The sequence below is a fragment of the Salvelinus sp. IW2-2015 genome, unplaced genomic scaffold (assembly GCF_002910315.2).
Source record: "Salvelinus sp. IW2-2015 unplaced genomic scaffold, ASM291031v2 Un_scaffold16391, whole genome shotgun sequence".
Classification (NCBI taxonomy): Eukaryota; Metazoa; Chordata; class Actinopteri; order Salmoniformes; family Salmonidae; genus Salvelinus; species Salvelinus sp. IW2-2015.
This window is the reverse complement of record NW_019957564.1, coordinates 145,617-162,241: the sequence shown is the minus strand read 5'-3', so window position 1 is coordinate 162,241 and position 16,625 is coordinate 145,617. Positions and strand designations below refer to the sequence as shown.

Here is a 16,625-nt window from a genome sequence, read left to right as displayed (position 1 = left end):
GGGGGAGGGGGAGAGGGGAGAGGCGGAGAGAGAGGGAGGGAGAGGAGAGGGAGAGGGAGAGGGAGAGGGAGAGGGGAGCAGGCAAACTGACCATCTGTGCCACTGAGAATGAAAGAGGAGACAATGGATGAATTCTACTTTTAAGTGATATATGCCCGAGAAGCTGGTGTTTGAAGGATTTTGGCACGGGTGTTGTTAGGCCTTCGTCTCGAACCTAACAACAACGGCTTCGAGGGCATTATCACTTTTACACATTGAGATTCCAACATATTCAAATAATGATTGGCATATTTTTAATTAAAAAAATAAAAAATAATTCACACTACTGTATTTCACCCTCCACGAGATATAGTCCAGACACAAATCTAGGGTTGATACCCAAGCCGGCTGGTCGTTCGTTCTATCGGTCCGGGTTGCTAGAGACGTTGCCAATCGTTAAGTCTTTTTGTTCTAAATCTATGTCCAGTCCGTCGTTCAAAATGTTCCCTTGCCATGATAGCTGGAAACCTTCTTATCCCTTGCTTGCTAGCTAGCCAACTTTGGCTAACACAGTCAGTCAAACAGTGCAACCAGGACAACAGCAAAGTAGCTGCATTTGAGTTTGTTTAAGCTGTTTTCGAATGTAGTTTTTTTATACATCCATAAAAATGAGCTAATGATGTACGATTTCGCCTGGCGTAGAACATTTGCTCTCTCGTATTGCAGCCCACTGTTCAGAAGAAACTGAAGCTGGAATGACAGCAAACTAGCTGCATTTAGAGTTTTTCTATAGACATTTCTTTGTGTGTATGCCGTCCGCCTGTCTCTGTCATGTTTTGTCATTGATTATCATGTCTTGTCCCTGTGCTTCCCTCTGCTGGTCTTATTAGGTTCTTTCCCTCTTTCTATCCCTCTCTCTCCCCTCCCTCTCTCCCTCTCTCGCTCTCTCTCTCTATCGTTCGTTCCTGCTCCCAGCTGTTCCTCATTCTCCTACTACCTCATTTACTCTTTCACACCTGTCCCCTATTTTGCCCTTGATTAGAGTCCCTATTTCTCCCTCTGTTTCCGCTTCTGTCCTTGTCGGATTCTTGTTTGATGTTTGCTGTTCTGTGTCCTTGTTCCGCCCTGTCGTGTTTTTTGCCTTCTTCAGATGCTGCGTGTGAGCAGGTGTCTATGTCAGCTACGGCCTGTGCCTTCCTGTAGCGACCTGCAGTCTGTGGTCGCGTCTCCAGTCGTTCCTCTCTACTGACGAGAGGATTTCAGTTTCCTGTTTCGGATTTACCTTTGATAATATCCAGGAGTATCATTATTTGTTTAAGACTGGAATAAAGACTCTGTTTCTATTACGTCGCTTTTGGGTCCTCATTCACCAGCATAACAGAAGAATCGCGACCAAGATGGACCCAGCGACTCGGATTCTCTCATCACTGCCGTCGAGATCCAGGGAGCAATGCTGCGGCAGACACGAGCAGGAATTGTCTGCTGCTCGTCATGCCGTTGAGACCCTGGCCGCCCAGGTCTCCGATCTCTCAGGACAGTTTCAGAGTCTTCGTCTCGTGCCACCAGCTACTTCCTGGTCTTCCGAGTCTCCGAACCTAGGGTTAATAACCCACCATGTTACTCTGGGCAGCCACTGAGTGTCGCTCCTTTCTCACCCAGTGTGATATTGTGTTCTCTCTCCAGCCCAACACATACTCTAGAGAGAGAGCTCGGATCGCTTACGTCATAATCACTCCTTACTGTGTCGGGCTCGGGAGTGGGGCACAGCTATCTGGGAGGCAAGGGCTGAGTGTTCTAACGTTTATCAGAACTTTAAAGAGGAGATGATACGGGTTTTTGATCGTTCAGTTTTTGGGAAGGAGGCTTTCCAGGGCCCTGGCTTCCCTATGTCAAGGTGATCGATCCATAACGGATTACTCTATAGAGTTTCGTACTCTTGCTGCCTCCAGTGACTGGAACGAGCCGGCGTTGCTCGCTCGTTTTCTGGAGGGACTCCACGCTGAGGTTAAGGATGAGATTCTCTCCCGGGAGGTTCCTTCCAGCGTGGACTCTTTGATTGCACTCGCCATCCGCATAGAACGACGGGTAGATCTTCGTCACCGAGCTCGTGGAAGAGAGCTCGCGTTAACGGTGTTTCCCCTCTCCGCATCTCAACCGTCTCCTCCCACCGCTCAGAGCTGAGCCCATGCAGCTGGGAGGTATTCGCATCTCGACTAAGGAGAGGGAACGGGAGATCACCAACCGCCTGTGCCTCTATTGCGGTTCTGCTGGACATTTTGTCATGTCATGTCCAGTAAAAGCCAGAGCTCATCAGTAAGCGGAGGGCTACTGGTGAGCGCTACTACTCAGGTCTCTCCATCAAGATCCTGTTCTACCTTGTCGGTCCATCTACGCTGGACCGGTTCGGCTGCTTCCTGCAGTGCCTTGATAGACTCTGGGGCTGAGGTTGTTTTATGACGAAGCATGGGCTCGGGAACATGACATTCCTCTCAGACAGTTAGGGAAGTCCACGCCCATGTTCGCCTTAGATGTAGTCTTCTCCCCAGTATCAGATGTGAGACACTACCTTAACACCTCACAGTATCTGGTAACCACAGGGAGACCATTTCCTTTTTGATTTTTCGTTCACCTTTTACACCTGTTGTTTTGGGTCATCCCTGGCTAGTATGTCATAATCCTTCTATTAATTGGTCTAGTAATTCTATCCTATCCTGGAACGTTTCTTGTCATGTGAAGTGTTTAATGTCTGCTATCCCTCCTGTTTCTTCTGTCCCCTCTACTCAGGAGGAACCTGGTGATTTGACAGGAGTGCCGGAGGAATATCATGATCTGCGCACGGTCTTCATGTCGGTCCAGAGCCAACTCTCTTCCTCTCACCGGTCGTATGATTGTTGTATTGATCTCCTTCCGGGGACCACTCCCCCTCGGGGTAGACTATACTCTCTGTCGGCTCCCGAACGTAAGGCTCTCGAGGATTATCTGTCTGTTTCTCTCGACGCCGGTACCGTGGTTGCCTTCTTCCTCTCCCGCCGGAGCGGGGGTTTTTTGTTAAGAAGAAGGACGGTACTCTGCGCCCCTGCGTGGATTATCGAGGGTGAATGACATAACGGTTAAGAATCGTTATCCGCTTCCCCTTATGTCGTCAGCCTTCGAGATTCTGCAGGGAGCCAGGTTCTTTACTAAGTTGGACCTTCGTAACGCTTACCATCTCGTGCGCATAAGAGAGGGGACGAGTGGAAAACGGCGTTTAACACTCCGTTAGGGCATTTTTGAATACCGGGTTCTGCCGTTCGGTCTCGCTAATGCTCCAGCTGTCTTTCAGGCATTAGTTAATGATGTACTGAGAGACATGCTGAACATCTTGTTTTCGTTTACCTTGACGATATCCTGATTTTTTCACCGTCACTCGAGATTCATGTTCAGCACGTTCGACGTGTACTCCAGCGCCTTTTAGAGAATTGTCTCTACGTGAAGGCTGAGAAGTGCGCCTTTCATGTCTCCTCTGTCACATTTCTCGGTTCTGTTATTTCCGCTGGGCATTCAGATGGATCCCGCTAAGGTCCAGGCTGTCAGCGATTGGCCCGTCCCTAAGTCACGTGTCGAGTTGCAGCGCTTTCTCGGTTTCGCTAATTTCTATCGGCGTTTCATTCGTGATTTCGGTCAAGTGGCTGCCCCTCTCACAGCTCTGACTTCTGTCAAGACTTGCTTTAAGTGGTCTGGTTCCGCCCAGGGAGCTTTTGATCTCCTCAAGAAGCGTTTTACTTCCGCCCTATCCTTGTTACTCCTGACGTCACTAAACAATTCTTGTCGAGGTTGACGCTTCAGAGGTGGGCGTGGGAGCCATTCTGTCTCAGCGCTTCCATTCTGACGATAAGGTCATCCTTGCGCTTACTTTTCTCATCGCCTGTCGCCATCGGAACGCAACTATGATGTGGGTAACCGCGAACTGCTCGCATCCGCTTAGCCATAGGCGAATGGCGACAGTGGTTGGAGGGGGCGACCGTCCCTTTTGTCGTTTGGACTGACCATAAGAACTTGAGTACATCCGTTCTGCCCAACGACTTAATGCACGTCAAGCTCGTTGGGCGTTGTTTTTTCGCTCGTTTCGAGTTCGTGATTCTTATCGCCCGGGAAATAAGAACACCAAGCCTGATGCCTTATCCCGTCTCTTTAGTTCTTCTGTGGCTTCTACGACCCCGAGGGGATTCTCCTGAAGGGCGTGTTGTCGGGTTGACTGTCTGGGGAATTGAGAGACAGGTAAAGCAAGCACTCACTCACACTGCGTCGCCGCGCGCTTGTCCTAGTAACCTTCTGTTCGTTCCTGTCTCTACTCGTCTGGCTGTTCTTCAGTGGGCTCACTCTGCCAAGTTAGCTGGCCACCCGCGGCGTTCGGGGTACGCTTGCTTCTATTCGCCAGCGGTTTTGGTGGCCTACTCAGGAGCGTGACACGCGCCGTTTCGTGGCTGCTTGTTCGGACTGCGCGCAGACTAAGTCAGGTAATTCTCCTCCTGCCGGTCGTCTCAGACCGCTTCCATTCCTTCTCGACCATGGTCTCACATCGCCTTAGACTTTTTTACCGGTCTGCCTTCGTCTGCGGGGAGACTGTGAGAGCCGCCAATAAACGTAGGATTGAGAGTCCTAGGTATTGTCGCGCGTCAGAGAGTGTGGCTTTCCATCTGTAACCTTCCCCTTACGACAGCTTTCTCGCAAGTTGACTCCGCGGTTCATTGGTCCGTTCCGTGTCTCTCAGGTCGTGCATCTGCCCATTACCATAGGACAGATGGAGAATGAATTTCAATATGATGCAAATGTCGGAGAGACAGACAGCAAGGTTATTACTAATCTCCGCTGTTGAAAACCAATTGCTAGTCTAAAAGAAATGGGAGATMATTTCTAGATGCTTTTTACAGGGAAGATCTAGTATATAAATTGCCTGGCTGAGATGATGGAGACAGTGGATTGCGCAGTCACTTGGAACAGAGTAAATARGCATTTCAACGTTATAGATTTAGCCGGTGGTGACTTGTGGAATAGACACCAGCTGGACTGCGGTTTTAGCCAATGAGCATTATTAGACACATCCGTTTTATAATCTCATATACCTGCACTTCTGCTCAGGTTCATTGAATCCAAAGACGGAATACAGAGCATATCCTCAGCCTCCTCTGATAACCAGTGGAAATAGACAGTACATCAATGCAATATTCACAGCTGGATTACTGTAGATACATGGAAATATGTGTTGTTTTAGCCAGAATACTATATAACACAGCAAATTGATTGTTACACCAATATCAGTTCAGGGGTTCTCAGTGTGAGACTGATATTGTYATTTGATTTGATGTGCTTCCACCCCATTAATAGATCTTACATATAGCCCATTCAATTCCCTCTACCCAGACTGCAACACTAAACACATGGCCCTCTAACAATGAGGCGACATATTCAACTGGCTGTTGAAAAGCTGGACCTTTTCCTAAGTCCTCTGTATCTAAATACTGTACACGACACGAGAGAAATGGCTGGAAGTCTATGGGAGGAGAAACMATATAAATCCAACATAGAGGACTTCCTTTATAAAAGATATTAACAGGGGGTGAGGTGTTTTGGGGGGAGGTGGTGGTGGGGCTGGTGGAGGTGGTGGTGCAATCAGAGTTATTCTCCTCTCTTGGCTAGCCAGAGTTGCTTATCCTTGGTGGCTGCTAGAGAGGTAGGTTGTGTGGGATGTAGGGGAGGGGGTGATTGGGGGGGGTTCTGGACAAGCTCGGACATTCTTCTGAGCTGACTGCCTCTGACACATGCTAACAATTAGAGATACTGTTGTAGGGAGAGAGAGAGGGTGAGGAAGACAGGGAGAGAGGAAGAGAGTGAGGGAGCGAGAGAGAGAGAAGGTAATGGAGAGAGGGAGAAGGAGAGAGAGGGAGAAAGAGAGAGAGAAAGAGAGAGAGAGCGGTTGAGATGAAGAGACAGAGACGAAGAGAGAGAGGAGAGACAAAAAAGATGAGGAAAGAGAGAGAGTGGTCTMACTCACTTCCCTCAGCTCCAGTAAAGTAAGATAGCAGGGAAGGATCTGCAAGGATCTGCATCAGTTAATACTTCTACTACCCCATAGGGTCTACTACCACAGAGCCTCAACACTGTCTAACACCAGGAGACCAGTAGGTAACTTGGAACCTCTCAGAGTGTTGGGGTAACATTGGGGGTAAGGTTACATTTTTATCACACACACCAGAGACTTGCTGAAGGAGTGAGAGCATCAACTTAAGAACTGGTCACCACCACCACCATTTCTCTCTCTCTCTCCATACTGCTCTCTCTCTCCCTCTATAATCCAGCTTCTATCCACCTCTCTTTCTACCCCATCCTCTCCCTGCTCTCTCCCTCGCTCTCTCTCCATACTGCTCTCTCCCTCGCTCTCTCTCCATACTGCTCTCTCCCTCGCTCTCGCTCCATACTGCTCTCTTCCCCTTTTCTCTCTCTGTCATTGCTCCCCACCACATAACACAGTCATGTCAGAGACCCATTACAGAACCACAGCATTTAGCCTTGGATAGTGATACAGGAAACACATACACMCATCCACACAGCTACTACTGGAGATACCGCAACTTTCCCCCCTGTTAAATTCACAACTATGATGTGAACCCACAATGGGGTCAATCATACCGCAGGCAAATAAAACGACCAACCAATCAGAGGGCCCCGCTCAACTTCTCTGTTTCTCTCATCAGGATCTGAGTCAGAGAGAGGGATGGAGAAAAGAACAGAGAGAGAGAGAAGAGAAAGAGAGAGAGAGAGAGAGAAGAGAGAGAGAGAGAGAGAGAGAGAGAGAGAGAGAGAGGAGAGAGAGAGAGAGAGAAGAGAGAGAAGAGGAGAGAGAGAGAGAGAGAGAGAGGAGAGAGAGAGAAGAGAGAGAGAGAGAGAGAGAGAGAGAGAGAGAGAGAGAAGATGTACTCATCATCAAAGAGCAGAGTAAGTTCTAACTTCGTGAGTAAGCGGAGTCCATCTAATGTCATAAGGATGGTCTGTTTGAGTCATAATGTCATAACGGATGTCTGTTTGAGTCATAATGTCATAACGGATGGTCTGTTTGAGGCATAATTCTAACGATGCGTTTGATCATAATGTCATAACGGATGTCTGTTTGATCATAATGTCATAACGGATGGTTTGTTTGAGTCATAATGTCATAACGGATGGTCTGTTTGAGTCATAATGTCATATACTACTGTGTCTTAGTGCCGGGAAAAGGGATACCCAACTCTTCAGCACCCCCACCTAAAACCCCCCTCAGCGCCAAAGGTCTCAGTCATATTTTCCTCGCCCCGTCATACCCTCGTAATTTCCCTCTCCTCTCTCCCGACCCCCTCTCTCCCGACCCCCTCTCTCCTAACCCCTCTTATTTTCCCCACTTCCCTGCCTCCTCTCTTTTAACTAACCCTTCTTTCACAGTCCTCTCCCCCGCCCCCTCTCCCCGTGCCACTCTGGGGCTGTATGTGGGTCTATTTTAGGCGCCTGTTAGTGGAGGAAGCCCAGAGCCCCAGAGCTCAGCTGTCTGCCCATCAATCAGCTGCCCCCTTCCCCAAATGAGTGAAGCTGACCTGGGCCAGGCTGGCCCCTCACTGCCCCTCCAGACTACCAGACTACCAGACAACCAGAGAGCCGGAAGGCCAAACCACCAGAACCAGGGGGGAGGGGGATATCAGTCTGAAATTCCTGTGGCAGTAACCTTTCCCGTACTTACTGAACTTCAACTCTCCAAGTCACACACTCCGTGACACACACTGACTTCCAAATCTCCAAGTCACACACCCTCTAGTCTTAATTACCTGCCTGCTGGCATCCATGAGTGTGTGTGTATCATGTGTGTGTGTGAAGGAGTAAGACAGAGTGAATGAGTGTGTGAGTGTGTGTGTTCTCCCTCCAGCTCTTCTGTTACCCAACACTCCCCTCCACCCCCCACTGAGAGAGAGAGAGAGCCATGGCAGGTGCCCTTCTGGAAGGATCACTCTTATCACCAATGTCACTCAGCCACCCTGGTCCGGCYCCTTCCAAATGACTCTGTCTGCTTGTTGACCCATTTCCCCCTTTATCACACTGCATCCTGGGTAGCCCTAACAGATATTGGACCTGATAACCCCTCAAAGCTGACCCAATTTCAGTTTGTCCTGAGGATGGATCAACAACATTGTAGTTACTCCACAATACTAACATAAATGACAGAGTGAAAAGAAGAAAGCCTTTACAGAATAYAAATATTCCAAAATATGCATCCTGTTTGCAATAAGGCKCTAAAGTAATAATGCAAAAGATTTGGCAAAGAAATTAACTTTTTGTACTGAATACAAAGCATTATGTTTGGGGCAAATCCTACACAACACATAACTGAGTACCACTCTTCAAGCATGGTGGTGGCTGCATCATGTTATGGGTATGCTTGTCATCGGCAAGGACTAGGGAGTTTTTTAGGATAAAAAGCATTGGAAAAGAACTAAGCACAGGCAAAATCTGAGAGGAAAACCTGGCTCAGTCTGCTTTCCAACAGACAGTGGGAGACAAAGTCACCTTTCAACTGGAAAATAACCTAAAATATAAGGCCAAATATACACTGGAGTTTCTTACCAAGATGACATTGAATGTTCCTGAGTGGCCTAGTTATAGTTCTGACTTAAATCGCCTTGAAAATCTATGGCAAGACTTGAAAATGGCTGTCTAGCAATGATCAACAACCAACTTGACAGAGGTTGAATAATGTTTTTGAGAATAATGGGCAAATATTGTACAATCCAGGTATGCTACGCTCTTAGAGACTTACGCAAAAACAGTCACAGCTGTAGTCGCTGCTAAAGGTGATTCAAACATTTATTGACTTAGGGGGATGAATACGTATCTGAATAAAGATATATTACTGTTTTATTTTTCATAAATAAATAAAATATCAAGAGTTTGGTCAAAGAGGAAGAAAAAAWWGATTTTTTTATTTTATTCATGACCCTGAGGAAGGCACAGTGACGCCGAAACATTGGTAAATACCCATTAAATTGCTGGGAGATTACACATGGAGTGTGCCACTTTCTTTATTTTGATAGTTTATAATTCATGAAAATTGTAACAGTAATATATCTTGTGTGGATCCTTGACAAAAAAAAGGATAATTAAATCAATTTGAATCCCATTTTGTAACATAACTAAATGTTTAAAAAGTCAAGGGGTGTGAATACTTTCTGAAGGCACTGTATGTGACAGAAAGGAAACAAAGTGTAAAATGAAGAAAACAACAAAGGCTAGAGTGGGAACTGGGTCTGTACCACTGATGGCTCTTCACATTTTTTTACAGTAGTTTACTGGCATATAGTTGACTGTGAGTTAGGGTTAAAATAAAAATACATACTGTAAAAAAGGTACATATCATACCTTTTTTTACAGTAATTTACAACTGGTAACTGGCTGCCAGTAAATGATGGTAAAATCAACAGGATTTTTTTTACAGTGTACCACAGAACCTCTAATCATATTGAATGATCCAGTAGCTGGGATCTGACTTGTCAATCTTCAGGTATTTCATAGTCTTTGGTGGTCTTTACACCTTCAAGCAGTTGACACAAGGACAGATCTAACACAAACACACCTAAGGCACTGCTGAAACAACTGCTGTGTGTGTGCCAACCCCATGCCATCCCATCCTCTTGCCCAACCTGTTTGCAGTCTGTTTGGCTGTTGGTAGGCAGAATGAATGGCTGTTGCCATGCTCTTATCAAGAGTTGGCCAACACAGCCACAACACATCAGCACAACAGATGTTGACAGCAAGGATGCTTTGGTGTGCCGCCTTTTCTCACGAACCTGTTTTAGATTCTGAGAATAAATATTATAGCATTGATTAGTTTTAAGGCAGAACGCTCAGGCAATGATCATTTTGGGGCGGCAGGTAGCCTAGTGGTTAGAGCGTTGGACTAGTAACCGAAAGGTTGCTAGATCGAATCCCCGAGCCGACAAGGTAAAAATCTGTCGTTCTGCCCMTGAACAAGGCAGTTAACCCACTGTTCCTAGGCAGTCATTGAAAATAAGAATTTGTTCTTAACTGACTTGCCTAGTTAAATAAAGGTAAAAAAATATGTTTTTCCTTAGAACCACATATTCTCTAAGCACAAGGTGCATTCATAAATCACTGTTATAATGTTCAGCAACAGASGAGCCCTCTACAGGGCCAGTCTTAACAATAGACTACTGTCTGTCCTGCTGGCTGCTGCATCATCATCATCATCATATGCCACCAGGGGTCTTTTCATAGTCCCCAAATCCAGAACGRATTCAAGAAAGCGTACAGTATTATATAGTGCCCTTATTGCATGGAACTTCCTTCTATCTCATATTGCTCAAATAAACAGCAAACCTGGTTTCCAAAAAACAGATAAATCAACACCTCGCGGCACAACGCCTCTCCCCTATTTGACCTAGATAGTTTGTTTGTATGCATTGATATGTAGGCTACGTGTGCCTTTTATGTATGTAGTTCTGTCCTTGAACTGTTCTTGTCTATTGATGTTCTGTATTATGTCATGTTTCATGTTTTGTGTGGACCCCAGGAAGAGTAGCTGCTGCTTTTGCAACAGGTAATGGGGATTCTAATAAAATACAAAAAAATACAAAAAAATCATCATAATACATATTAGATCCAGTTAGGGACATCAAGCTGAGCCCCAGTCTCTCTGATGTTGTTATTAGTTCTCCAAGAACAAATCCTACATCCTGGAGCACTGATTCTAAAACATTACATTACAAAACATTAAGAACACCTGCTCTTTCCATGACATAGACTGACCAGATGAATCCAGGAGAAAGCTATGATCCCTTTTTCGTGTCACCTGTTAAATCCACTTTAATAAGTGTAGATGAATGGGAGGACACAGTTTAAAGAAGGATTTTAAAGTCTTGAAACAATTGAGACATGGATTGGGTGTGTGCCATTCAGAGGGTGAATGGGCAAGACAAAATATTTATGTGTCTTTTGAATGGGGTATGGTAGTAACACACTGCTGGGTTTTTCATGCTCAACAGCTTCTCGTGTGTATCAAGAATGGTCCACCACCCAAAGGACATCCAGCCAACTGTGGGAAGCATTGGAGTCAACATGGGTCAGCATCCCTGTGGAATGCTTTCGACACCTTGTAGAGTCCATGCCCAGACAAAATCAGGCTGTTCTGAGGGCAAAAGGAGGGGGATGAACTCTACAAGGTGTTGAAAGCATTCCACAGGGATGCTGACCCATGTTGACTCCAATGCTTCCCACAGTTGTGTCAAATTGACTGGATGTCCTTTGGGTGGTGGACCATTTTTGATACACACGAGAAACTGTTGAGCGTGAAAATCCCAGCAGCGATGYAGTTCTTGACAGACTAAAACTGATGTGCCTGGYAACTACTACCATACCCTGTTCAAAGGCACTTAAATATTTTGTCTCTGCCCATTCACACTTTGAATGGCACACATACACAATCCATGTCTCAATTGTCTCAAGGCTTAAAAGTCCTTATTTAACCTGCCTCCTCCACTTCGTATACACTTATTGAAGTGGATTTAACAGGTGACATCAATAAGGGATCATAGCTTTCAACTGGTCAGTCTATGTCATGGAAAGAGCAGGTGTTCCTAATGTTTTGTACRCTCAGTGTATATACAAATAGCCAGATCTATACAAATGCTTTGTAGACTACTTGTTACTGATTCATCTTTAGTCCACATATTTGAACACATGAGATAGAGATGCCAAATCACTACATCATTCAGAAGCAACTATAAAGCCATTGCCTAATCCAAATTGGAGACCATCCATTCGATGAGAACGCTCGAAATGACWCATTCAGTATTTCATTTCATGAACAACAAATGACAGCAGCCAAGTTGGTTAAACCAGAGATTGTAATGACTCTCAATTGGCAGTATCGTTTCTAATGGGACCATGCATGAGTTACACAGTAATAACACACAGGGATCCAAAGGCATGCACCGAATCCAGAATCTCTCTGTTTCCCGGATCCAGCTGAAAGCAGTCTTTATCGGGCAGTCAGAAARGGGACATTTCTTGATTGGCGCATCCTGAACACACCGCGCCGTTGTCTGGTCCCTCTTACGCACAGAAGTACATATCGACGACGTGCGTAATTTGCGTCAAAAAGTACAGTGCATTTCAGTTATGCACTGTTTATAACGCATGCAACAACAGTTATGGAGAAGTGTATACAGTGAAAACACAACTCTGAACAATATAAATATGGAACAATCAACAACACAACTAGGAATACGTTTCACTCTAATAAATAAAAGGCTGCATTGCGCATTACTTTTCTATAAGATCAAAATGTGTTTCATTCATTTCATAAGGAGAAATCAATCTCAGACTCGTTCCCCTGACTCAAATACGCCCTCTAACCAGTAACGGCATCCTCAAAAGTGGCTAGCCCAGACAGAGTAGACAAAGCATCAACTTTCAACATGTTTCCCGAGAAACCCAACCATTGCGCTATATCGGTCCTAAATACAAACACCACTTACCTATCGATACCAGCTTTATGTGTTCTCTCTCCAAGAATTCCAGCGCAACGGACACATTTTCCAGTTTCATTTGTCTGAAGTTAGGTCTGGCGTGGTACTTTCTGTACATTTTCTTCTGGCTCAAAACCTCCAGAAGACCGATGAGCTTGAGCCCGTCGGTCAGGTCTTTCTGTAGGTCGTTGATCCGCTTGTTGAGGCACTTGAGGTGCTCGTTGCACCACCTGGTGAAGGTGTTCTGTTGGATTTTCTTCCAGGGCGCATCCTCAGCGAGGTCCTTCTCCGTAGCCGGCATCTCTTCCTCGTCGTCCCCGTTGTCAGTACTCTGGTAGTACTGCGGCGGCTGCTGCTGCTCGTAGTACGTATTATTGCTCATCATGTTGTCGGTTTCCGKGCCCTTTTTTATACCACAATCAGTGGGGCCAGTGTGTGAACGTTACGGCACGCAAGGGAGCGTGGAAAGAAATTTAAAAAAATGTTTATTGCGGGCCAGTGCCAAGCTTGCCGTGAAAAAAGTTATAAAACTAGGAAAAATATGAAAGAAAGAGTAAGCGAGATTTTCGTTTGTAMTTGTGATGGGAGTGGAGCTTGTCAAACCAAGCAGTCTGTCAGTGGGATGATTAATTAAATAATCCGTTTATCGTTTCCAACGTGGACGATCTCCTGGCTTTAAATTKATCAGAATAGTGAAARAAGTGGTAGCTGCATCCTAATAGACACCTTGGCACGGAAGAAGAATAGACTGTAGAAAGATGAAGGCGTTGTCTGTGGACAGGACCGCTAGTAGCCCTACGAAGTCGGCGGCGGCAGCTTGGTGATGTCCGTTACACTTGAGTAGCTAAATGAAGCTCTAGGCAGGACAGGTTTTTAAAAAGCTCGGCACCCCTGAAGCTCGCGTCAGGCCCCTGGACTCCCTGGAATGCCCCCGTCATGACCATATACAACTGCAGGATGGGCATTCTCTAATCAGACGAAGATAGCGAGACGCAACACCATTGGGTAACATAAGAGAAGGGGGTCAACGATTGGCCCTGGGGCGCCGTAACAGTTGTGACACTTCTCCTTATTTTTAGGCTCTCCAAATTGGGCGAGGGGGACGGAGCTTTGCGGTKGTTGTAAAAGTGAACRGTGACCAGAGCCTACTGGGYCTTTAATAACAAYTGGACTATGAAGGGAAAATGATGCCAGCGTCTTCAATAGATCCAACCTTTACCCGCCAGGGTTATTCTTGCTGTCACTCATATGTCCACTGATGCAGCATTGTGTTGTCAAACATATATATTTTAAACATGATAAATAAACTCACATGACAAGCTTTTGATGCTTAATTAATTAACAAGAGGAAGATCATACAGGATTCTTGGGTTGACAGGCGTTTCAAAAGTTAAAGGGTTGTTCAGTTTGTTAATATATGACTTAAGCTTAATGTGGGGGGGGGGGGGCTTTTGGAATGTACCACCCCAGAGAGAACATAGCACATGTGCATGTATAGATTGTGCTTTATTGAAGAGAACGACCGAGCACTATCAGGTCGTGCTGCTCTCTTTCTCTCGTTCTTTTGCTCTCTCACTCTTTCGCGCTCTCACTCACTTGCTCGCACGCACACGCACGCGCACGCACACGCGCACGCACGCGCGCACGCGCGCACACACACACACACACACACAACCAAATGGGGTAAAGTTAAAACAGTGTTTGATTGCATGTCTGGTGTTGTCCGCCCTATGGCTGACTCTGTGGTGAGCTATGTAAATGCTATGCGGCCTGAGTCTTTTCCTGGATGTGACACTGGTAGCGCTGTGGTCACGGTTGACCTCTGACCCATGATGTAGGGTCCATACATACGTAAGACAGAGCGTAAGAGGTTAGAGAGGGTCTTTCATCCTGAATGAATTAAGCCAACTGAAAGTTACTCCTGAGGCGGTGACCTGTTGCACCCTCTATAACCACTGAGGTTATTATTATTTGACTCTGCTGGTCATCTATGAGTGTTTGAACATCTTGAAGAACAGTCTGGCGTTAAGTATTCTGGCCACCCCTCAGAGCCTGGTTCCTCTCTAGGTTTCTTTGTAGGTTCCTACCTTTCTAGGGAGATTTTGCTAGCCAGTGTGCTTCTACATCTGTATTGCTTGCTCTCTGGGGTTTTAGGCTGGGTTTCTGTACAAGCACTTTGTGACAGCTGCTGATGTAAAAAGGGCTTTATAAATACATTTGATTGATTGATTAAACAGTTAACATCCCATCATGCTTAGGGTCATGTATAAAAAAGCCCAGTTGCCCATTATTTTGGCTACAATGGTTGGAAGAATAGATCTCAGTGACTTTGAAAGAGGGGTCTCAAAGAAGCAGGGGTTTAACGTGTGTGTGTGTGTGTGTGTGTGTGTGTGTGTGTGTGTGTGTGTGTGTGTGTGTGTGTGTGTTGTGTGTGTGTGTGTGTGTGTGTGTCATAGTCACCAGATCTCAACCCAATTGAACAGTTATTGGAGAGATTCTGGAGCGGTGCCTGAGAGAGCAGTTTCCACCACCATCAACAAAACACCAAATTATGGAATTTCTCATAGAAGAAGGGTATTGCATACCGCCAATAGAGTTTCAGACACTTATAGAATCAATGCCAAGGAACATTGAAGATGTTCTGGTGCCTCGTGGTAGCCCAAAGCCCTATGAAGATGCTTTATGTTGATGTTTCCTTTATTTTTGTCACGTTCTGACCTTAGTTCCTGTTTTATGTCTTTATTTTAGTTTGGKCAGGGCGTGAGTTGGGGTGGGCATTCTATGTTGTTTTTCTATGTTTTGTTCTGTATGTTATATTTCTATGTGTTTGGCCTAGTATGGTTCTCAATCAGAGGCAGGTGTCAGTCGTTGTCTCTGATTGAGAATCATACATAGGTAGCCTGTTTTCCCACTATCGGGGTGGGTAGTTATTTTCCGTTTCAGTGTTTGCACCATACGGGACTGTGTCGGTTTTCATTTATTCTCTTGTTCTTTTTGTATTTTGTATTCATTCTCGATTAAACTAAATTATGGATACGTACCACGCTGCATTTTGATCCTCCTCTCCTTCCACCAACGAAAGCCGTTACAAGAGAGMCGTTTTATTTCTCTATTTGGTTAGGTCAGGGTGTGATTTGGGGTGGGCATTCTATGTTGTTTGTTTCTATGTTTTGACCGGGTATGGTTCTCAATCAGGGACAGCTGTCTATYGTTGTCTCTGATTGGGAATCATACTTAGGCAGCCTTTTTTCCTTTTGGTAGTTGTGGGTAGTTGTCTTCGTTAATGCATGTATAGCCTTACGGAGCGAGAAGAGATATTATACAGAAGTGTTCAATACGCCTTATACACTTTTGTAATATTTATGAAATGCACATTGTTTATATTGGTAGCACTTATTTATTTTCCTTTGCCTCCAACCCCTTCGATGTGTAGAACGGATATGGGTGGAGCCGGTCTACATAAGGGTGCAACTTTCAAAAATCCAAAGCTCTGACGAAGGCCGTGTGGCCGATACGTAAGCTTATTAAATATCGATGATACTATCAAGAGAGTGTGCGGTTTCTTTTCCTTCATATTTGACATTTTTCAAAGTAGCCACTCTTTGCCTTGATGACAGATTTGCACACTCCAGGTTAGGGGAGGGTTTGGGGGCTTTACTTTGCTCATCGTCTCTAGAAACTCCTGTGGCGGGCCGGGGGCCTGCAGGCTGACCTCGTCGTCAGTTTGAACAGTGTTTCCCCCGACACATTGTATGCGGCTGGCTTCTGGGTTAAGCAGGCGGGTGTTAAGAAGCGCGGTTTGGCGGGTTTTGGAGGAGGCACGACTCGACCTTACGCCTACCGAACCTGTTGGGGAGTTATAGCGATGAGACAAGATCGAAGTTGGGGAGGAAAGGGGTTAAAAAAACAACAACAAAATGTTAAGCACTATTATTGCATCACAGACGAGTCCATGCAACTTATGTGAATTTTTACGACTGAATTAATTTAGGCTTGCCATAACAAATTTGGCAAGCCTAAATTTGGACATACTGTCCATGAGATATAATAGATCAAATGCCTGGAATGTGAACACATTGTGGAGTGCGCAAAGCTAAATTATGC

General features: G+C 45.6%; 1 pseudogene; it reads right to left on the bottom strand.

Annotated features, from left to right (window-relative positions):
* Positions 1 to 13,437, bottom strand: part of LOC112080586 (filamin-C-like) — a 98,763-nt pseudogene extending 85,326 nt beyond the window's left edge.
* Between the last annotated feature and the right edge of the window lie 3,188 nt (positions 13,438 to 16,625).